Source organism: Schistocerca cancellata, chromosome 1 (genome assembly GCF_023864275.1).
Source record: "Schistocerca cancellata isolate TAMUIC-IGC-003103 chromosome 1, iqSchCanc2.1, whole genome shotgun sequence".
NCBI lineage: Eukaryota > Metazoa > Arthropoda > Insecta > Orthoptera > Acrididae > Schistocerca > Schistocerca cancellata.
This window is the reverse complement of record NC_064626.1, coordinates 736,245,765-736,270,347: the sequence shown is the minus strand read 5'-3', so window position 1 is coordinate 736,270,347 and position 24,583 is coordinate 736,245,765.

Below are 24,583 nucleotides of genomic sequence, written 5' to 3'. Positions count from 1 at the left end.
TGAAAGGAGGATATAAGATGAACATCAACAAAAGCAAAATGGGGATAATGGAATGTAGTCTAATTAAAACAGATAATGCTGAGGGAATTAGATTAGGAAATGAGACACTTAAAGTAGTAGATGAGTTTTGCTATTTAGGGGGCAAAATAACTGATGGTGGCCTAAGTACAGAGGATATAAAAGTTAGACTGGCAATGGCAAGAGAACTGTTTCTGAAGAAAAGAAATTTGTGAACACTGAGTATAGATTTAAGTGTCAGGAAGTCTTTTCTAAAAGTATTTGTATGGAGTGTAGCCATGTATGGAAGTGAAACATGGACAATAAATAGTTTGGACAAGAAGAGAATAGAAGCTTTCGAAATATGGTGCTACAGAAGAATGCTGAAGATTAGATGGGTCAATCATGTAACTAATGAGGAGGTACTGAACAGAATTGGGGAGAAGAGGAATTTGTGTCACAACTTGACTAGAAGAAGGGATTGGTTGGTAGGACATGTACTGAGATATCAAGTGATCACCAATTTAGTACTGGAGGTCAGCATGTAGGGTAAAAATTGTAGAGGGAGACCAAGAGATGAGTACACTAAACAGATTCAAAAGGACATAGGGTGCAATAGTTACACGGAGATGAAGAAGCTTGCACAAGATAGAGTAGCATGGAGAGCTGCATCAACTAGTCTGTGGACTGAAGATCACAACAACAACAACATTTTTTCTTGTCTTTCTTTCACTACCTTGTACTCCACAGATATATTTCTGATGGTGTAGCATATTTTTCATTTGGTAATGTAGTGTAGAACATGAAGTGTGTAACTATGTTTACTGTGCTGTTTTCTATATGAGTTCCTTATATAAAGATTTGAATTTTTTTCTGATGATCTTTCAGATAGTTGTATTAAATGTATTGTTTAAGACAGAATGCAGTAGGCAGAAGTGTTGTAAGAACTGTGGAGCGAGAGAGCTATCATTAGTTGTAGGTTCGAATGGTTAGCTGGGAGATGGCACGAAAGAATGGCGGTACGGAAGCGAGTACTGTGTGTAGTAATGGTGTGCATTTAACGCAATATTAACACCAGACTTTCTTGTATTAGACCGGTTTGAAATTTGACTTTATGATGGATGTTCTAAATGGACAATGCAAACACAGTTGGCTTCTGCAGAACAGGCAGCATTGTCATTGGTTTAGAATTGAGCTGCATTGCATAAACTGTGAATCTAATACTGCCCATTTTCTTGACTATGATATATGATGTGTGCTAAAACACTAACTGCCAATGTGGAAGCCATGAACTGTGTTGCTACGTAACTGACTCTTTTCATGGGAACAGCATTATTATGAACCAAAATATTAACAGTAGATGGACTGTCTAACTTCACAATTGGCAAGTTATAGCAAACAGAGTGTTAATTTAAACATGCCCTGTGTACTGTGCCAAACTATCAAGTGTGAAAGTTGCAGTTGAACTAATACGACCTTCAGTTGCTATTCTAGGCGCTCAGTCCGGAGCCGCGCGACTGCTACGGTCGCAGGTTCGAATCCTGCCTCGGGCATGGATGTGTGTGATGTCCTTAGGTTATTTAGGTTTAAGTAGTTCTAAGTTCTAGGGGACTGATGGCCATAGATGTTAAGTCCCATAGCGCTCAGAGCCATTTTTTTCAGTTGCTGCATAAGCAGTTACTTTGTTCCGGCCTATGACAAACGGGTGCTACACAACTTTTTACCACCACTAGCCGAAACAGGATGTAAGGAAAGTGGATACTTGAATGCCAAGGACAAGACTGGATGAACTTATAGGATTCATATCAGCAACTTCAAATTGCTTATATTGCCATCGCCACATCACGCCGACCCAGAACAGATAAGAATCAAAAACATTCCTCTCTTTGAGAAACACAATTGTAACCAATTTAATTGCTATATATTTGTAATAGACTATCTGTTAATGTTTCTCTCTGCAAATAAAAGTAGCGTATTGTAAAGCCTGTTCAACTTCAGTGGTTGTTAACCTCACCTCTAACAGTAAATACTGCCATCCTGTATTTGTTTTGACTTTCCAGTGTATTTGTAGTCATTGCATGCACTGTATATGTCTTTTGGAAGGGTGTGCTTCAATGTGTATATTTGACAATTGTCAAAGTACGCAATCTTTGTTTACATGCCACTTAATGTCATATTCCCATTCATTCTTGCTTAGATGCAAATTTATCTGGGTTTATCTGTTACTAGTAAGCAAAATTACAGTACACTGTGTCATTATTTATCAAATTAGCTTCAGAGTGTTTTACTGTTTTCCACATCAAAGTGTTTTATTATCAGGATTTTAACAGGATTGGTAAACTTCCCATATAGAGGTGTGCTTTAGAAGTTTCCAGAAGTAAAACAGGTTCATTTGGTTTATATAATATTAATTTACTTCATTCAGGTTTTCTTTAAACATTTTCTGATTACAAATTAACGGTCATAGTAAATCTCTAGTAACTGTTTTCTTCACAGTATATACGTTTTTCTTTTGTTTATGAGCCATATTTTCTAGATGAGAAATGGACTTAATAAATGTGTAAACTAATGATTTAGATGCTTTATTAGCAGGAGTCTTGGATAGTCAAGTAGGATGACAGTACCTGCCTCTTGAGCAAATAAAAGTTGAAATGATAGAAAGAAGAAACTATGATTAAATCACTTGTATACTGAAATATGTTACAAATGATCAGTGACTGAAATCAAACTGATAATTTTGCCTCCTTTCTCCTCAGACTCCAAAGATTAAAGAAAAAAGGGGACATCTTTAGCTGCAGAAACTGAACTGCCTCTGACATCTATATGTAAATAGTAATTACTTGTGTTATAATATGTAACTATGTTAATATCACTAATTTGTTTTTTTAACATTTGTGTTTGTTGCCACATTTAAATGTCTTGGCACTTCACAGTGGCATGTATTTTGAACTGCATATATGGTATTCAGCTTGGGAAACTTATTACTTGTTGTCTGTAAACGTATTGTGTTATTACCTGTAAACTTGAATATACTAAATTGTAACAGTAATCATTCTTAAGTATTTACTTTGTCTTAAAACTATTACAGCTGATGTAATCTTTACAGATTTGTATAAAAGTGTGTTTAGCAATTTTCTGTTAAATTAGAAGCACACAAACTATTTTTTTGTGTTCAAACAATAAAGTTTCACAGATATAGTTATGCCAGTAATATTCAATTATGTAAAATTTGTATTGTCTTTATAAATTATTAGTTACATAAAATAAATGTATAACTGTAACTTCTTGCCATTACTTGAATAGCTTTTGGCTCTAGAAGTCGGTTGGCGACATGTGAAATATAACAGGTAGGACTTAGCCACTTCTTTAGAGTTTGTTACCAGCAATTTCACACACACAGTGATTAAATGAAAATAGTAATAGTAGCATGTCAACAACAATCCTAAGCATAGTCAAATATGGGAAAAATCAATAATACTATACTTTGGGAACTCTGATCATTAAATAAACCTACACAATGTATTCGTTACACCTCAAGTAGACACTGTAATAGGTAGGTATGTTTAAAACCATTTTATTTTCTTCATATTGCTAAAATTCAGCTACCATAATTGTTGATAACATATTTAAAACAGAAGTGATTTGAAAGTAATTATACTCAGTAAAATTCAGCTATAATCACTAGTTTAAAACTAGTGTAATTAAAAAAAACAACAGAATCCAATTAATGTAGTTCTGTAATGAAAAAGCATTGTCCTGTTTGCCAGATGCCGTTTTGAAAAGATTGTTTTACTGAAATGAAGTCTATTTTTATTAAAGCTAAGAAACATGCTATGGAGAATTTATATTCTATATTTTACAAATAACTCCTTAAAATATAGTATGTATTGTTATATTTACATATCTGAGTATTTTATTGTGAATGAGACTGCTCTGTAACTAAATTCATATATTATAAATCATTTTATTTTATGCTTTTTTCAGTATTTTCTAATGTACTGTTATCATTATAATTGTTTATTTTTCTGTTTTTAACACTCATGTCACTGTAGGAAAATGTACATAAGACCCATCCAGAACCATTGTTGCAAGCCCAGTTTTGCTTGAAATATGGACGTGGCACCAGTGTTGATGAGTTTAATAAACATGTAATCGATTGTAAAGACACAAACTTTGTACAGTTGTACCTTCCAATAAACAAGATAGAAACTCAAAACTTCATGTGGTATGAATTAATGGGGAAATTGCTACCCACTTGGTCATTGTTTGTGACACCAGGACTTCTGTCTATTCTAGTTTCCTACAGCAACAGCAGCTAGATCAACTCTTCAAAGCAGTTAACACAGCTTCAGCATCTGATCCCAGCAAAAGAACTTTTTATGAGCCTGTGAGTTGCAAAGTGTTTGGAGATGCGTGGTGGTCACTTTGAACATCTTCTCTAAAGTGAATGTTGCTCTTACCTGTATGTACCAGCTCTGTGAAGTTGAGCCTTAACATCAAATGTACAAATGGAATTATTGTGCATTGCATAATGTGCAGTCTAAGGTAGCCTTCCTATGTGTTTTTTGTAGGTACCTCATTGGGTACAGACGATGTGTTGTATCCACTATTATTTTCTGTTCGCTTAATTTTTGTTATAGGTAAAAGGAAATGGTCATTTACATCTGCCAGAATGTTGTGTTAGGGCTTAATATTTAAATAAAGATAACAGTAACAGACGGAAGTACAGAAGGTATAAAAAGAATTGTGGAGGTGTAAATTGCATAAAGAAAAATAATGTTTGGCGTGAACAAAATGTGAAAATAATGGTGAGTCTGAATATCTATTCCCCATGAAGTTGCCTCATTTCATTTTTTTCCCCCAGTGCAGCATAAAGAAAATATGAGCACACCCTCTGTTCAAAGCATGTTGGAGTTGCATCACCATAGGTGAAGAGTACGAATATTAAGGGTAACAAAACAGGAGACAAATAGGGGGCTAAAAGTGATAAGTGACCGTAATGGCAGTAGCACATGGGGGGGAGGGGGGGGCGGCACATGGGTAGGGATCACACACATGAGACCTGGCCATGGTGTTCCAGGCACTACCACCACTACCATTGACAACAGAGGAAGGGAATAAACAATGTGACCCTCAAATGCTGATTTAGTTACTGACAACCACAGGGGAAATGAGAGATTCAGGGCAAGAAGGTCCATTAAGTGGTGCATAAAAGAGTTACCCTGCCTCATCATTGCTTGTACATCATAACATGGAGAGTGTCTCTACACAGCAGCATATGATTGGGAATCTGAGCCCACACTCCCTCGGAGGGAGGGTGAGAATTTCATACTTCACTGGCAATCCAACTGCCAGAAAGTATCCCAGAGTCACCTGTAGATGATGGCTGAACGTAAGCAGCAGGGGCAGCACCTTTGCAATAAGGATCACCCGAGATGCCACATAGGCATTCAGATGTGCGATGTCCTGTGAGAATTGAAGATGTTGATGGACCATTGTACAGGAGAGCCACAGGATATGTCGGTAGTTAATCACTACTGATTGGTTCATGAATGGGGTGAACTCTAAGCCAAGCTAGTGAAGTTGTTGAATACATGGAAGAGGTGCTGTTTTCCTGGTGTAAGGTCTCATTCGGTCGGCATTGCCACCGATTTGTCCGTATTTACAACACTACCCACCACCACACTATGTTTCATCAGCAGAGCATGGACTTTTACAGTCTCCTTGACTTCTGAAAGAGCATTTGTCAGCTGGTCAATGAATGGTTCCACAGCTGCTGCAAAGATTGACATTGTAAGTGAGCAGCCCTGTCGGAGCAAGCAGTTAATCAGGATTTACTGATACTCCTCCTGCCCCCTCCCTCCCTCCTCTTTAACTTGCACCAAATATTGTGTTCCTCCATATATCTGCCTAATGACCCTAATAAAGCGGTCAGGAATTCAATTTGCATATCTGCCATAATCCTGGTGCACCTGGTCAAAAGCACTATCAAAATCAATCGCACAATTGCCGCTTTCAGTCGACACTCCTTGGCCACAGCTATCACATGAGAGCAATTTCCAGTGGCTATTTTGACGTTCTCTGTACCACCCGGCATCGTTTGTTCCAGGGATATGATTTACTAATGAACAAATGATAATGCATAGCAAGGAGATGAGCAAAAATCTTATAGTAGGGTGGTGAGGTGTCAGTGTGCGACCACAATTGCCGGCGTCAGCTGGCACTGGCGGAATCAGTGTATCGGAATGTAAGAGCTCGTTGTATGTTGGTGTCCATCTTATCGCCATTTTGGCTCAAAATGCGCAATAGAATTTAGCAGGAAGTCCTTCAATAGACGGTGACCTGTTCATGGCAACCTTGCCAATTACTTCCATGATGTCCTCACAGCAAAAAATCTTCCACCATAGCATCTCTTTCCTCTCTCTTAAGGACACCAGAGACATTACGTATTGATAGCGCTCCACAAATGCACTGATAATTTCTCCTTCACATGTCATCCTTTGAGGCACCATCTCCCGGCCTTAGTTGATTAATACACATCAGATCACCAGCTTGGCACAATCAAGCCAAGAAGTAGACATCACTGTATACAATTCAGCTTGTCTCTCACTTGTCTCCTGCATCGCAACTATTTATTGGTGACAGTCAGGATCTTGTAGATGTTGAACTGTGAGCTTCCATGGGGCCTGTCTCCTCCACACTTCCCAGTACTTTTCTACATATGTAGGCACTGTTATCAGAAAATGCCAGTGATTGGCGTTCTATGTCTTGTACAGTATTCGCAAGTCTCCCAGATGTATAAACGCGATCCAAACTGTTTGCCAAATGACTTGTATATGTGAAGGCTAGGGCATCTCCACGTCTCAACTCCCAGGTGTCACGAAGCACAAGATTCAATTGGCAAATTGCAGCTCTTGGCAGACGTTGAGGTGTTTCCACTGGTGTTTATGGTTGAGAAAACAACTGAAATCCTTGACAAGGTTGATATGTTCGTGATGTTCAAGAAACAGGGGGGTAATATCTCCTACATAAAAACGTGTCCTGTCTCGCTGTCATCCAGCACCCAAAGGTGTGTGTATGTTAATTATGTGTGTCCCCAGTGTCGTGTAGGCTATTCCTCTGACAGATGGAAGGTACTTTACGACATTAGCAGGGAAATCATCAAGTATATGTTATGATTTTATGAGTCCATAGGCCTGATATCTGGTGAGTTGCGACAGTGCAGTGAGCTGAACCTCCTGCAGCAATGAAATGTCTGTATCAGATGCCAACATCATTTCCCTCATAAGATGAATCTTGACTAGTGAACTTAGATTGGTGTTATTCATCACTGCAGGCAAGCAGGCATAGCATGGATTCCCATCCCAGTGGAGTGCGCCAGGATTTGTTGGATCACTGCAGGGGCAGGCTGTTGGTGGCGTCCAACCAACCTGTGCCCTTCACTCTCATTAAAAATCAGTTCACCATCCTGGCCACTGGTGACCCCTCCATGAGGTCTCTTGCCTTTTCACTTTGTCACACTTACGAGCACCACTAACATGGTGGGTGTTTCCATGTCTTGAACCTTGACTGGGGCCAAAACAGCAGCTGTGTCCGTTATGCTTGCCAAATGTGATTCATCCATATTGGCCTCACATCTCTGTGGTGGTAAAGGCACCAACATCAGTGTTCCGATGTTGGTTGTTCCATGGTCTCATTCAGTGGCAAAGACACGAAGGAGACATCTGGGTGTTGAGGTATGTCGTCGTCAGGGCGTAGGGAAACATTCTGTGCAGATGTCATTCGGCATTGCTTCTTGCACTTTTTTGGGGAAAGTTATTTGCGTGTCAGCGGATGGGAGGGAGTTGCGCCTGTTCGGCAAAAAAGTATTTGTGGGAATGATGAATGATTCTATCCCTGTTGCTGTACCTGTCGGATTGTCGCCCAAAGACAAGGCTGATGCCTTAGTAGCAACCGAATGATGTTTGTCACTCAGCGCCGCCACCCCGTCCTCCGATTTACCCTGGATGAGGTCATCCCGCCCCTCTAATGTGTCCCACCAATCTTCATGCGGTACAGAGAGGGCCATCACTTAGGTGATCATTAACATTGTCATCGCTGATCACTGTATTTGTCCGCAGGTTAGCAATTGTGTAATCAGTTGCTATACACAGCATGCCCGGAGGTGGCCTACTTCTCTACATCCAGAACAGGTGCGAGGTAGACCATTATAGATCACCACTGTCCGACAACCGCTGGTTGTCAGATACGATGGTACACGGCTCTCGAAACCAATAGCGATCTGATCATTAAATCACCGGAAGGCCGCTATGACGTCATCAGACGGGAGCTCTAAAGGCAGCTCAAACACCAGTATAGTTTGGACCCCAGACCCGCACGTTCCATCATGACCATGCTGACGTTCCCGTCTGCATGACAAAAGCAGAGGCAGGATTTGCTCGTTTGCAGAATCCTCTTTGATTATCTCTTATCTTAACGTATACAGTGGACTAAGGGTGGAAAGGCGAATTCCTACAAGTTCCTTAGAAGGGTTTTGACATCTTCACAAAGCCTTTGGTCTTGCATATTATTTACAGTAGTTGAATCGTAATGTAGACTTCCTATATTTTTATTCGCCATGATCGATGAACACTAACGTGCTCACAGACAAGTCCGCGAAGTAAACAAAACTTGCTCACACGTTCTGCGAGCAGAAACACTGCACGTCTGCTTTGCACGGCCGCAAGCGCCAAACTGTGCTAATGAGAGAGCTTCGGCACAGTGCAGCATTCATGCTAACTGTTCGTGGTCACACTACATTCAGTTACAGAGTTCTTAAATCGGATTTCTATTAAACCTTTTGGCGGGGCTGGGTTTTTTGTCTTGAACTGGGATAAGGAATTGCATGCCGACCGCTAAGTGTGGCATTTTTTTCTTCAGCTTGTGTAAGCTGATGGCTTATGTGCAGTGCACAAAATTTGGTTTTAAATAACGATTTGCCGTATAGACAGAAGAAGGGACCTCGTTTCAATGTGATGTCTTGGTGCTGGGATTTTAAGTCATTGAAACTGATGATATTCTAATATTTTTATGTGAATATTATAATTTGCGACTTTTGATAACAAAAAAGTCTGTGATGTATGGTGGCAGACAGTACAGGAAGAGTCAACAATCAGTCAGCAGAAGAGTCTAATACCAAACAATAATATGGACATGAAATGGACATATGAAAGTAAAAAGGCAGACTTAAGTGCACCAACAGAAGCGTCGCTACAAATCATTAGATAAGTACACAAAAATTTGTATTTTTTGTTTCACCTGTTTGCTGAAACGTGCAAAAATTGGTAAGATGCTAGAACCGAGCAAAGTGGACTCAGAGGAACGTGCAGTAGGGGGGCAAAAAACAAATTAAAATGGAACTGATGAGCCATGTGATTTGATACATAGAGCAGATAAGCAGTTATTAACATCTCATTTAGACAGTGAACTGACATCCCTTAGTTCCAGTAAGATGAATATAGAGGAATTATGGGTAAAGTTCAAGCAAACTGTAAATCGTGGTCTGGAGAATAATGTGCATAATAAGTGGATAAAGGATGGAAAAGACTCACCATGGTTTAATAACGAAATTCGGCGGATGCTGAGGAAGCAGAGGTTGTTGCACTCTCGGTTCAAAAGGGAACACACAAATGACACAAGCCAAAACTAGTAGAGATTCGTGCGTCTGTGAAAAGATCTATGTGCAATGCATACAACTACCGCCGTCACACCTTAGCAAAACGTCTGGTAGAGAACCTGAGAAATTTCTGGTGTTATGTAAAGCGGGTCCAAGGCTTCCATTCAGTCTCCTGTTTTGACTAGTCTGGTGTAGCAGTTGAAGATAGTACAATGATAGCTGAAATTGTTCACACAGGAGAATCATACAAACGTACCATCATTTGACCATTGGACAGACTTCCGTATGAACAATATAGTAATAAGCATATCCGACATAGAGATACAAGTGAAAGATCCGAAAGCAAATAAATCACCACGCCTGTATGGAACTCCAGTTCGATTTTACAAAGAATACGTTACGGCATTGGCCCCTTAGCTAGCTTGCATTTATCGTGAATCTCTCGCCTAGCACAAAGTAAACACAGGTGACTCCAGTGTACAAGAAGGGTAAAAGAATGGACCCACAAAATTACAGACCAACATCCCTAACGATGATAAAATCTTCTCGGGTTGACAGCCGAGTCAATGTGTTGTCTTCCAGCAACGTTTCAGCAAGCTTCTTACTTACCATCTTCAGGCGTAGTGTCGGGTTCATGTCTCGTCCGGATCTTTATAGCCGCTGGACCACCGGCTTCTCTGCATCCTCGGCGCCGGTCGCGCCAATCAGGAGCGAGCGGAATCGGCGTGGCGGCGCGTGGTGGGGGGAGCCGCGGGCGTCGGGACCTGGCGTCTAGTCTCGGTGCGGCCTGTTTATTCCATCCTCCGCCACTGACCTGCCTCCATCGGTGCATCTCGTCTCATTCTTGATAATGTTGTGTTCCACGCGCTGCTGAGTTGGAAGCCACTATCCCGATTGACCAGGTTATCACTGACGCGTATCTCCACCGCCTCTTTAGTAATAGAGTCCCAGAAACCTTTCGCTCTAAACAGTCTCTTGGTTTCTTCAAATTGAAACGTGTTTTCTTCACTGAGGCTGTGCTCCGCTACCGCAGATTTTTCTTTTTGTCCGAGGAGGACGCTTGTCACATGTTCAGAGATGCGTTTGTTATGCAACTCTGTGCCTTTCCGATATATTGTTTCTCACATTCAGAGGAAATACTATAGACACCCAGTATTCTTAGACCCAAGTTGTTCTTCATTGAGCCCAGCATATTTCTGATTTTTTGCTGGAGGATGGAATATGGTTTTAATCTTGTTCTTCTCCAGTATCCTGGCGATCTTGGCCATGGGCGGCCCTGCGTATGGGAGGAACGTCAGACCTTTGTTGTTCTCTTCTTCCTGAAGGTCCTTCTCCTTCTTCTTCTTGCCCATCTTGAGAGCACGTCTAATCTGTGTTTCGGTGTATCCATTGTTTTGGAAGGTTTTCTTCAAGTGCTGAATCTCAGTAAATAAACTGTCCTTGTCTGCAGACAAGAGTAGTGAGCACGGATTTCCGTTGTGCTGGGTGATGGCAGCCTGGCAGACCGCTACACGAAGCCGACTTCGACGCCCTGCTGTCGTTGGAGGGGCGAGCTTTCGTTGCCGGGGATTTCAATGTGAAACACACCGAATGGACCTCGCGAACTGTCAGCTGCAGCGGGCGCCGCCTCTCTCGCGTTGTTCACCGCAATGGCGCGATCACTGTGGGGCCGTATGACCCCATCTTCCTTGTACAGAGACATCCGGACGTGCTCGATATTGCTTTTCTTAATGGCATCGGGCAATTCGTGACTGCCGAGACACGTAACATCCTGTCCTCCGACCACATACCGGTCATTTTTGGCCTCGACGTGGTCGGAGCTTCTCTTCCAGAGAGCCATCCGAGCTATCGCCGGCTCGACACCGAGCGCTTTCAGACAAAAGCCCTCGAACTGCTTGAGGCCGTGCCAAACCCCACTGAGGTAGGAGCAGACGCCACCCTAGCATTCTTCATCCGAAGAATACTCCAAGCAGCAGAGGAAGCCACGCCGAGACATCGCCACAGGTCCCCAGAATTCTCGCGACAGCTGCCGCACCCTATTCTGGACGCTATCACCAAGATGAACTGACTGTTTCGTAAATGGCAGCTCATTCGCCAACCAGACACGAGGCGCTGCTTGAACCTGATGAGATGGGAAATTAAGGCAGCAGTCGAGCAACACCGGAACCAGGAATGGGAAGACCTTGTGTCTACCTTCAATCCTGAGGATGGCAGTGCATAGAGGGTGGTAAAATCCTTCATACGCCAGCGACAGCGAATACCGCCATTACAGGTCGGGAACGACTTCGCCAGCGATCCGGACGTGAAAGCCAGCGTCCTGGCTGACGCATTTGCAGCAAACTTCACACCTACGGCGGGTCCACGAGCAACTATCAACCATCCGCGCCGCAAGGGAGGAAGGCGACGTTATCGAGCCGGTAACGGAGGAGGAAGCTGCTGTGCAGCTTCACTCGCTGAACCCCAAGAAGGCTGGAGACAGCGATGGCGTCACAAACCTCCTGCTGAAGAACCTTCTGCCGGGATTACGCCGGCAACTTGCCGATGTTTTTAACGAGATCCTCCGATCAGGTGTCTACCCCTCTGTGTGGAAACACACAGAGGTCGTGGCCTTTCTGAAATCTGGCAACGACCCACGCCGGGCATCGAGCTACCGACCCATCAGCCTGCTCCCGTCCCTGTCGAAGGTTTTCGAGAGGCTGTACGCGAGAAGACTGATGCGACACGTCCCCCAGGAGGGCATCATCCCGATCGAGCATTTTGGGTTTCAAGAAGAACATGCCCCTTCCTACCAGCTCCTGCGGTTGGTAGAACCGGCGATGAGAGCACTGGTAACAAGGGAATACTTTGGGGCAGTGTTCCTCGACGTCTCCCGAGCGTTTGACTCAGTGTGGCACGACGGTCTCGAATTCAAACTTTTTGAACAAGGGATACCGACGTCCCACATGACGCTACTGCAGTCGTACCTGTCTGAACGAACCTTCCACGTGAGGGCTGACGACGGTACGTCCACAAACCGGCAGATTCGTGCAGGAGTGCCGCAGGGGTCGGTCCTCGGCCCCTCACTGTACTCCCTGTACACTGCCGACGCCCCGAAAGTGGCAGGAGTCGAACTGGCGCTGTACGCGGATGATACCGCCCTGTTCACTCGCAGCATGAACGCCCAAGTGCTGAGAAACGGCCTCCAACGCGGGTGCGACGCCTTAGGCTCACGGGCAACAAATTGGCGGCTGAAATTCAACGCCACAGAGAGCCAGGCAGTTGGCTTCACCCGTAGACTTCTGTCGCCAGGGCTTACGCCAGTCGAAATCCTGGGAGAACCTATCCCATGGAGTGGGACGACGAAATACCTAGGGGTTACCCTAGACTGCAGGCTCACCTGGAAGCATCACATCCGTGATGTGAAAGGGAGAGCAATAGGATGCCTTTGCACCCTGTATCTGCTGCTAAACCTGCAGTTGTCATTGCCAGCATAACACGACATCACGCTTTACCTAACATTGGCTCGCCCACTGTTAGTGTATGCGGCCGTGGTCTGGGGGAAAGCCACAGATGCTCACATTGTGACTCTGCACACACACACATTGGCCTGTCCTGCTGAGGGATTAAGTTTTATTAATCCCACATCAGAGTGTGTCTTTCTCTTTTTCAGGCTACACCAGCAAGGACAGGTCAAAAAGAGTGGTAAGATATTTTTCTCTCTCCCACAGGAATGACAAATTTTGTCCAAACTGCACCATCTCGAGCCAAGGATAGGCTCGTCTTTTTCAGCATCAGCATCAGTGAACCCGACACTTCGCCTGAAGATGGCAAGTAAGAAACTTGCTGAAACGTTGCTGGAAAACAACATATTGACTCGGCTGTCAACCCGAAAAGAGTTTATCATCGAGATTCGCCGAGAAAGCCTGCATTCTTATATAACATCCCTAACGTCTGTTTGCTGCAGAATCCTTGAACATATCCTTAGTTCAAATATAATAAACTTTCTTGAGGCTGAGAAGCTTATGTGCACCAATCAGCATTGTCTTAGAAAGCATTACTCGTGCGAAACTCAGTTCTCCCTTTTCTGACATGATATAAGGAGAACTATTGATGAAGGACAACAGGCAGATGCCATATTTCTACATTTCCAGAAAGCATTTGCCACGGTGCCCCATTGCAGGCTGTTAACAAAGGTACGAGCATATGGAATAAGTTCACGCATATGTGATTGGCTCGAAAACTTCTTAAATAATAGAATCCAGTATGTTGTCCTCGAAGGCGAGTGTTCATCAGAGATAAGGATATCATCATGAGTGCCCCAGGGAACTGTGATGGGACCGCTATTGTTATCTATGTACATAAATGATTTGGCTTGCAGAGTGGGCAGCAATCTGCAATTTCTTCCTGATGATGCCATGGTATACAGTCAGGTGTCGAAGTTTAGTGACCGTAGGAGGATACAAGACGACTTAGACAAAATTTCCAGTTGGTGTAATGAATGGCAGCTAGCCAAAAATGTGAAAAAATGTAAGTGCGGATGAATAGGATGATCAAACCTATAATGTTCGGATACAGTATTACTGGGGTCCTGCTTGACACAGTGAACTCATTTAAATATCTGGACGTAATGTTGCAAAGCGATATGAGATGAAAGAGCATCTGAGAACTGTGGTAGGGAAGGCGAATGGCCGACTTTGGCTCATTGGGAGAATTTTAGAAAAGAGTGGTTCACCTGTAAAGGAAACTGCATACAGGGCGCTAGTGCGACATATACTTGAGTACTGCTCAAGTGTTTGGTATCCGTACCAGGTCAGATTCAAAGAAGACATTGAAGAAATTCAGAGGTGGGCAGCTAGATTTTTTACCGGTAGGTTCGAACAACATGCAAGCGTTATGAAGATGCTTGGAGGATTCAAAGGGGATCCCCTGAGGGATGGCGATGTTCTTTTCGAGAAACACTATTGAGAAAATTTAGGGAATCGGCATTTGAAGCTAACTGCCTAACGATTTTACTGCTGCCAACAAACGCTGCGCAGAAAGTTCACGGAAGTAAGATATGAGAAATAAGGGCTCATACGGGGGCATTAAAGACAGTCGTTTTTTTCTCACTCTATTTGCGATTGGAGCAGGAAAGGAAATGACAAGTAGTGGAACGGGGTACCCTCTGCCACGCACCGTACAGTGGCTTCTGGAATATATATGTAGATGTAGAAAACGAGTTACTGGCAAAACTGTGACATCTTGCAGCACATTGGAATATACAGAGGAACGTGAATCACCCAACACTACCTTACGAGCCGCCGTAGCTCATTGAATGGAGCTCCCTTAACGTAAATAAGTCACGAACAATGTCTGTTGGTACAGGCCTGAGACGGTTGTTGATCCGCTCAACACTACCGATACCTTAAGCTGCCTTGGCATCGTTTTTATGGCTGACCTGTGGCGCACTGTGGCCCTCAACTGCAGACGACTGCTGAAACAGATCAGGTTTGGACTCATAGAATATCGCCTTCGCTCCATTGACCTCCTGCAATGTATATGCTATTTCAACATCCAAACATGGCACAAATTCTTCCGGTCCCACACACCCTGGCTAGCCACGTGTTAGCTGCGACAGGCTTATTTGTTAGCCACAGGATGATCTTGAGTCCACTGTGAGTCCCTCATCCCTTCCCAGGCTCGAGAGGTTGTGTCTTTACCATGTTCCGGATAGAGCTCGGGTCCCTCTTGTCGACGATGTGTTGGCGTTGCTTGACGTGCCTTAGCAGCTTACTGCTTGACGCATATGCCCTGGTCTTGTTGGCCCCCCCAGTGACAGTGTCGGGCATGCTCTCCAGAGATGTTATCGATCACCCGGGCACCCTTCTGTTACTTCGGACTCTTTTTTCTAGAGCGCAACTATCTTTCTGCCTCTTTGCCGCCTGTGCACTTGTTGTCGACGGAAGCGGTCTACTCTGTGATGCAACTGCCCCACACTCCCAATGTGGCAGAACAGGAGTGCCCGCACTACAGGTGGCGCCATATATGGCGGGTGGTGAACACCCCTTTCCTTGACACTACTGCACGCTCCACGTGGTATGTTACCATCAATGGGAAACAACCCAATCGTTCTCGTCTCCACCAAGTTCACGTTGCCGACTCTCCGCTTTGTGATATGTACAGCGTGCCACGGGCGATCAGAACTTCGTTTTTGGCCCAGCGAATTCTGGCCTTCCTCACACATGCCATTCCTGACCGAATTACACCATACATGATGATGTTCGCGGATAATGTTTACCATCCGAAGACGAAGACTTACTCAATGTTCTGTGGAGTTGCAGTTCGATATTTTTTGCAACTGGTGGGGAGAATGTTTTTGATTTTTGGACTCACGTGATGGAACCGACATTGCGCGATTGTCTGTAATCCGAAATACATGCAATGCTTTTCCATCTTCCTTTGGAGTGCTTTCTGTGATCCGCCATGTAGGTAGAATGACCCTGCAATGAGCAGCTGATCTGATATGATGCATATTTTTGGAGTTTTGATACTTCGATCCCCTTTATTTTCAAGAAGATGCGCAAGGATTTGTTCACAGCTACAGGTGGCTTCACAGACTTCAGGCCACAGAGTTTTTTTTTAAAGTAAAACAACATGATTACCCGAAAAAACCTCCTTCTCTGTTATATACATGTGATACCCTCACACCCCATTTCCTTTCCACCTTTTTTTTGTTTAGGTAGAAATATTGGGATAGGCGTGGTTAGGGCTCAACACCTAAAGTGGTGCAGATTTTTTTAGGGTCAAAGTGTAGGATTCTTTTCTAATCAGGAAAGTGACAGAGAGAAAAAAAGAGTAAGTTGCTGGGACGTCAAACCCACATCCACCACAGAGCTATAGTTCGAATCCTCATCAAGTTCCTTTTTTACTTTTTAGACGTCCGCTCGCTATTTCTCGTCGTTTGTAAGCAGGACATTATTTTGTCACACGACAACAGCCTGTCACATGACAGTGGGATCCATTAAACTGCATGCCTGTGCCTTCTAACTGCACAGTGCACAACCATAACTGGTCCCGTCAAGTTCGTGTAGAGCATTTTCCCGAAGGAGTGCACATTGATAAATATGTCGACATGTTTTTGGTGCTCAGTGCATCCAATAACCAAGCCGACTACAGCTTGTACAAAAAGCTAAGTGAAATATTATTTAGTATTGAAATCGAGATACTTCCGCTTACTGCTGACATGGACTAGACATATGCTGATGACATATATAGAGGGCATGAAATCTAGTTTTAAACAACGATTCACGAAATAGACAAAGGGGCCTGCTTCAATCTACTACTTCATACTAAGCAGTTGCGCAACTTTCCTGATTTCACAGCACACTATCACGTAACTAGATACTGGAAAAGTTAAAAACTTATAAAAGGAGCATAAGTTTATTCAGCACATACATCTGCAAGTCCATATATTCTGATAGGCATTTTAATTGTACGATCACTATACACGTATTCCACAATGAAATAGTCATAAATAGTTCATCACAATTTGAGAAGAATAGTGATGTCCACACATACATCACCAGATATGAAAATGACCCGTATTGTCCATTATTAAAGCTGTGAATGGCTCAGAAAGGAGTACAGTATGCAGCAATAAAATTTTTTCATCATTTGCTAATACCATAAAATTTGACAGGCAGCAATCACTGGTAAAATGGCGAAAAATCAAGGTCTTGGATCGATGCCTGGTCAACCCCAGAAATTTTATCTGCCACTTATCATTTCTTTAACTTGTGACAATGTTTGTTGATGTAAAAATGCTGAGGAGATGCAATGTCTTTCGGAACCCAGCTTACACTGGAGCAACTCCTATAACTGGCTGCGTGAGTCAGTTCAAAGGTCAGAGGAAGGCAACGTGGTACCATGTCCAACAGGACCAAGCCTAGTGAAGCCCTGCCATATTCAAAACAATTTTCGGATTGATGACTGTTTTACTTTTTTAACCTTTTTCTTAAAAAAAACTAGTTTTGAGGTGTATTTGCGTGGTTAGTACTAAAAAATATATGCTCATTAACGTTAACACTAATCACATATACATATCCCGTAGATTGACTTCCTGTAATATGACATCGTTTTGATAAAATAATAATTTGAATGTTACAGAACACGTAATTAACAAACCAAGAATATAAAATAGTAGATATGTACACATAGTCTATTTAAAAAGTATTTCAGAGTTCATCCTAAATTATTCGACGACACGAGCATTTTAGACAACTGTGTGAGTCCCACATTTTGGGTCTTCTCTCTATCAGTATGATAATCCACCTATCTGCTTAGGTAGGTCCATTGAACTGTGGTTTGAAGAAAATGAGAGAAATTTGTTGTTGAAAAACGACACCTTAATTCCACTGCATCTCTGTGGGATAAAACAGGGCGTTGGTTGCATACAGTATTTACTAACACATTTAAGGAAAAATGGAAACAAATTCTACCTTCAGTGCACTTACTTAAAAGCTTCCCAATCAAACTAGATTGTAATAATTGCATAAGGATGTCTTGCACACTATTAATTGCACTGTTGACATCTTGGGGGGGGGGGGGGGCGAGCAGCAATGACTGTCAGATATTTGAGTATATCTAAATTAACAACAAAATGTTCTTTATATGTCCAGGTGAGAACTGTTTCAGAAGCTGCGGATGACGAACTGAATATTTGAGCAGATCGATAAGTACCATCTACACAGAGGAGGAGAAGAGTTTACAAGAACCAGATTTGTGTATTTCAGCCACACGTATAGATACGACAGTATTCAGACACACATATATAGGAGGTAGGTAGTGACACACATTTAGAGGCTGATCGTTCCATATTCTGCAGAGTAGCTCTTGGGAATGTAGTCAGTTAATTGAGCCCATGTCTTCCCCTGGCATTTAAGTACCAAGAACATTACATTAAGAGCGCATCTTGATGGTGGCACTGTTGACGAACTCGTACAGTAGCTTATGCGTTGCTGTATCGTTGGATGCTAACAGTGGTTGGAGGCTGCTTTGGAATAGATGGCCGAGAGCCCGAAGATTACGTGCAAGTACATTTACGTGATAGATGTCCCGAGGACATTGTAGGAATATAGGAATACACGGTTAAGATTGTCTTCCTCTCCGCAACCACATAGAGGGGTGGATGGTGTGTTGAGCCGAAGGTGTTTGTTGAACTTATAATGATTAAATTTCAACTGTGCTATAACAAAAAAATGGCTCTGAGCACTATGGGACTTAACATCTGTGGTCATCAGTCCTCTAAGACTTAGAACTATCTAAACCTAACTAACCTAAGGACATCACACACATCCACGCCCGAGGCAGGATTCGAACCTGCGACCAAAGCGATCACGCGGTTCCAGACTGAAGCGCCTAGAACCGCACAGCCACACCAGCTGGCTGTGCTATAACAGTCATGAAGCTCTTTGATATTTGTGCCTTATTATACTGTAGTACTCTCGAAATCGTGGGATGGATTGTTGAATAGCGACTGCCTTTGAGTTCAGACGTCCTCGACCATTCCTCTTGCCAGTCCGAGGACAACCGCTTTCTGAGCATTGGTAGCACATCTGTGAGACGGATCTTATCGTATTCAATTGCTCCATGTAGAGATGCCTGTTCATTTCTAGGTATCCCAGAATAGCCTTTCATCCATGCCATCATGATGTTGCGAGAGTTCATCTCTCCCGAAATAAAACATACACAATTGCTGCAACTCTCGGGTTGGTACAACTATTATGTTGGTTTCTATCCTGTTGTAATGCTGACATACAATCAGAGATTATTACTACGGTGTCTGCTGTGGTCGTCAGTGCGAATATCAGGGCTTCTAGAATGGCAGTCAGCTCGGCTGTCGTAATAATGGAGTGTGGATGCAGTTTTTATCGGCCTTGTCGTTTGCTTCGGGTTACCCAATTGGCACTAACAGTGCACTGGACTTAGACCCATATGTGCACACCACGCACGCATCGTGCCAAAAAAGAAGTTCAAATACGTGTGAAATCTTATGGGACTTAACTGCTAAGGTCATCAGTCCCTAAGCTTACACACTACTTAACCTAAATTATCCTAAGGACAAACAAACACACCCATGCCCGAGGGAGAACTCGAACCTCCGCCGGGACCAGCCGCACAGTTCATGACTGCAGCGCCTTGGGCATCGTGACAGTGAGACAGGAATTCCATTGCTGCTGCGTTAGTTGGGTCCAGGTTTTAGAATAACGAACAGGTCGTAGCATCCATCTGCAGAGTTCCACACTTTGTCCCTTAATGCCCGGATCTTCATATATCCAGCCAGAGTGCAGTTCTTCCAACGCTCACGGTTTGTACTTCGTAAACGACGCGTGGGAGTGACAGGTTTCGCGATAGCACCAATTTATATAGACTTTTATCTTCACATGTGGTAGATATTCGGAGCGCACCACAAAGACAAAGAAACAAGCACTACTGGTCCTAAGATGATGATGAAGATAACGATGATTTATGGATGAGGGTACTACACAACAAGGTCATCAGCGCCCTTACATTAATCATATACCGACGAACATGGTGAAAATATGTTAAAAATGACAATAATACGGAAAACAAGTTTCATTCCCCACAAGAATTACAAGGCAGCCACTAGAAGGTGAGCTTCAGGAAAGCCAGTAATAAAATCCCAACGAGACACAGCAAAATAACTAGACAAAATCCTGGATAAAATACCAGTAAAGGCAAAGTAAAAAAAGGAACACAGAACTGTGGCTGGATCATAACTTATAAGTAATGACTGGCCTAGCCACTCTGTGATACATTAAAATGGGAAGAATTATGGACACAACATATCAACCCTCAAGTCGTCATATAGAACACATTCAGCTACAATATATCGTACTGATAGCTGTATCCTGCATCTCTGACATACACTATGTGATCAAAAGTATCCGGACACCCGGCTGAAAATCACTTACAAGTCCGTGGCTCCCTCCATCGACAATGCTGGAATTCAATGTGGTGTTGGCTCTCCCTTAGCCTTGATGACAATTCTAGTCTCGCAGGCATACGTTCAATCAGGTACTGGAATGTTTCTTGGGGAATGGCAGCCCATTCCTCACGGAGTGTGGCGCTGAGGAGAGGTACTGACGTCAGTCGGTGAGGCCTGGCACGAAATCGGCGCTCCAAAACATCCCAAAGGTGTTCGTTCTATAGGATTCAAGTCAGGACTCTGTTAGGCCAGTGCATTACAGGGATGTTATTGTTGTATAACCACTCTGCCACAGGCCGTGGATTTTGAACAGGTGCTCGATAGTGTTCGAAGATGCAATCGCCATCCCCGAATTGCTCTTAAACAGTGCGAAGCAAGAAGGTGCTTCAAACATCAATGTAGGCCTGTGCTGTGATAGTGCCACGCAAAAGAACGAGGGGTTTCTTGGGGAATGGCAGCCCATTCCTCACGGAGTGTGGCGCTGAGGAGAGGTACTGACGTCAGTCGGTGAGGCCTGGCACGAAATCGGCGCTCCAAAACATCCCAAAGGTGTTCGTTCTATAGGATTCAAGTCAGGACTCTGTTAGGCCAGTGCATTACAGGGATGTTATTGTTGTGTAACCACTCTGCCACAGGCCGTGGATTTTGAACAGGTGCTCGATAGTGTTCAAAGATGCAATTGCCATCCCCGAATTGCTCTTAAACAGTGCGAAGCAAGAAGGTGCTTCAAACATCAATGTAGGCCTGTGCTGTGATAGTGCCACGCAAAAGAACGAGGGGTGCAAGCCCCCTCCATGAAAAACACGACCACACCATAACACAACCGCCTCCGAATTTTACTGTTGGCACTACACAAACTGGCAGATTACGTTTACCAGGCATTCGCCATACCCACACCCTGCCATCGGATCGCCACACTGTGTACCGTGATACGTCACTCACACAACGTTTTTACACTGTTCAATCGTCAATGTTTACGCTCCTTACACCAAGCGAGGCGTCGTGTGGCATTTACAGGCGTGATGTGTGGCTTATAAGCAGCCACTCGAGCAAGAAATTCAAGTTTTCTCACCTCCCGCCCAACTGTCATAGTACTTGCAGTGGATCCTGATGCAGTTTGCAATTCTTGTGTGATGTTCTGGATAAATGTCTGCCTATAACACATTACGATCCAGTCTCTGTCAGTTAACAGACGAGGTCGGCCTGTACGCTTTTGTGCTGTCCGTGTTCCTTCACGTTTCCACTTCACTACCACATGGGAAACAGTGAACCTAGCGATGTTTAGGAGTGTGGAAATCTCGCGTACAGATGTGACACAAGTGACACCCAATCACCTGACCACGTTCGAAGTCCGTGAGTTCTGCAGAGCGCCCCTTCTGTTGTCTCACGATGTCTAATGACTATTGAGGTCGCTGATATGGAGTACCTGACCGCAGGTGGCAGCACAATGCACCTAATATGAAAAACGTATGTTTTTGGGGTTGCCCGGGTACTTTCGATCACATAGTGTACTAGAGGCCCATCGTGACGTAAAAGGAAGTCATATCAATTGGCAATGTCCTACTGTAAGCTGTGTAAGGGCTACTTTTTCAGAAGGTCGCTTGTAAAAGGAGGTAAGCCACGGTCACACTCAAGGATTTAGGCAACTTAGTTTATCATTCCTCACTTCCAGCCAGTGAGCGTACCATCAACACATGGCCTCCCGGGTCACAAATGAGGTGACAACCAACAGGGGGTCTGAACAGCAAGCAGGAGGAGGTAGGGAGCAAGCCTCCTTGACAGCTGCGCCAGTGAGTTCGTTTCCCGGAATCTCTGTGTGCTCTGGAACCTAGCTGAAAATTATTTCCTTGTCTTACCTTAGCAAGAGAAGGAGAGTGTCCTACACTTCTTGTACCTTCCAACCTGCTGGGTACAGTTGTCCAATGGCGAGAAGGACATTCTGAGAATCTGACCAGATGAGAAATTTCTTGTCGTGACGCCACGCCATCTCATCCAGTCCACCGCCCTCAGCATAGCAAACAATTCCAGGTAATAATCTGAAAGCTGCTCTTGGAGCCCTATCCTGAGGACAATGTCGGGGAACACGACAGGACAACTGAGAAAATATCTCTGCTTAGATCCATCCTTGTAATAAAGCTAGGGTGGCGACGTAAAATTTCGTTAAATTTAACTGTAAAAATATAGTCTGAGGTGCAACGCTTCCTGTAAGTAGTCAGGTCTAAAAGTAATCTAGGACTAGTTAGCAGCCAGGGGGATGCCCTACAACACCCCTGGCCTTGGACCTTAATGTCACCCGCTTGTAATAAATCAAGGCTCCCCTTGCACGGATTCCAAAAGACCTTGTTGCCTGTGGCAGATGATTGAACAGCGGTTCCAGTGGCGACTGTGCCACGTAGACGGATGCTGGCGATGTAGGAATGGACAAAGCCCTATATGCTTGGCATACCACGAGAAGAAGACGTCGAATAGACTGTCCCCAAGATCCTGCAGCCCTGAACGATGGAACGGTTCGCCCGACATCACCTCCCCTCGCTCAGATCCGGCCCTTTCGCTGCCTCGTTGTTGATTTTTGCCATTCAAAAACTGAGAGTGGCTCAGGAAGTAATGGAGAAATCCGTGATGGGAACTGAAAGAAGTGACAGCTAAACATACTAAGATATTGGAGTGCCTGTGTTATTCTGAATACGATGCAAAGTTCCTTTGGACATGCATGCATCGTAATCAGAATAACACAGGTACTGCAATATCGTATTTACCTGGCGACACCGGGCAAATGAATTTCAAGTACAACGTTTGACCTGTACGGGAATATACGTAATGGATGTACGAGTAATGGTAATAGACGCTTGGTTGGTGACATATGGAAGTTTTGATCTGGCCGTGGGTCGTGTACAGGTAGCTAAATGATAAGGCGACCGCTCGTGATAAGCGGGAAATCCGGGTTCGGGTCCCGGTCTGGCATAAATTTTCATTGTCATTCCAGTCTATAGCTGATGGCAGTCCTTATTCGCAATTGCGAATTAATTTGATGTGGAAAACATATTAATGGGTCTGCGTGCAGAAGGCAGTGTTACTCTTACAACTTTGGAGGGATGGGGAGCAGGACATGTGACCAAACGAATGGGCGGTAGACACACTAAGATGGTATTTTTTTCTGGATTCCAAGACATTGTAAAAGACTGAGGTAACGACCTAACTGAAGCACGTGGAGGCATTTTGAAGAGCAGTGAATGTCAAATAGACGACGACGAAGAAGCTGTCAAAGAAAAAAAGAAAGTCGTTCTATGGAGTATGTGCTGTAATAGTAGCCGTGCAGTAATAGATGGACAAAATATGAGAACAAGTAGTTAACAAAATAACAGTAGATTAAAAACTGTGTTGGTGTGTTTTCTCACGAGTCCACAGAAGACTTGTCAGTTTCGGCATTTCGAATCAAGTCTTGAAATTGGTTGATCATTTGAGGCTTTCTGGCCAATCAACACAGGAGCTGCAGAAATATTAGCATACTTTTCAACAATGTGCTTTGTCAATAGCGGCCCTGTGTTGTGGCATCGCGAAAGATGGTGTGAATACTAGTACAAAGAAAATTACACAGAGGGGCACACTATTCTCGAATTATGTGAAAATCATCTCCTCCCCTTTCCTACTCCACCTTCTTCTCCCCCCCTCAGCCCCCCTCCCCACCCCAGCCAAAAAAACCTTAAAGCAACCGAGAGGAGGATTATCGCAACATCTAGTGCTTCTCGAAACATCTTCTGAAAATCACAGTTAACAATTGTACTCGTTACAGTGAATACTGTGGTATTCACTTGAAGTAGAAAAAATTAGTACACAGCACGAGTAACCATTTCTTTGATAACTTATATCTATCGGTTTCGAATAGATACTTTATAAATTGACATCCACAAGTAGAAATAAAACATTGGAAAGACATTCTACGAAATTTACTGTGGCAGAGAGATTGA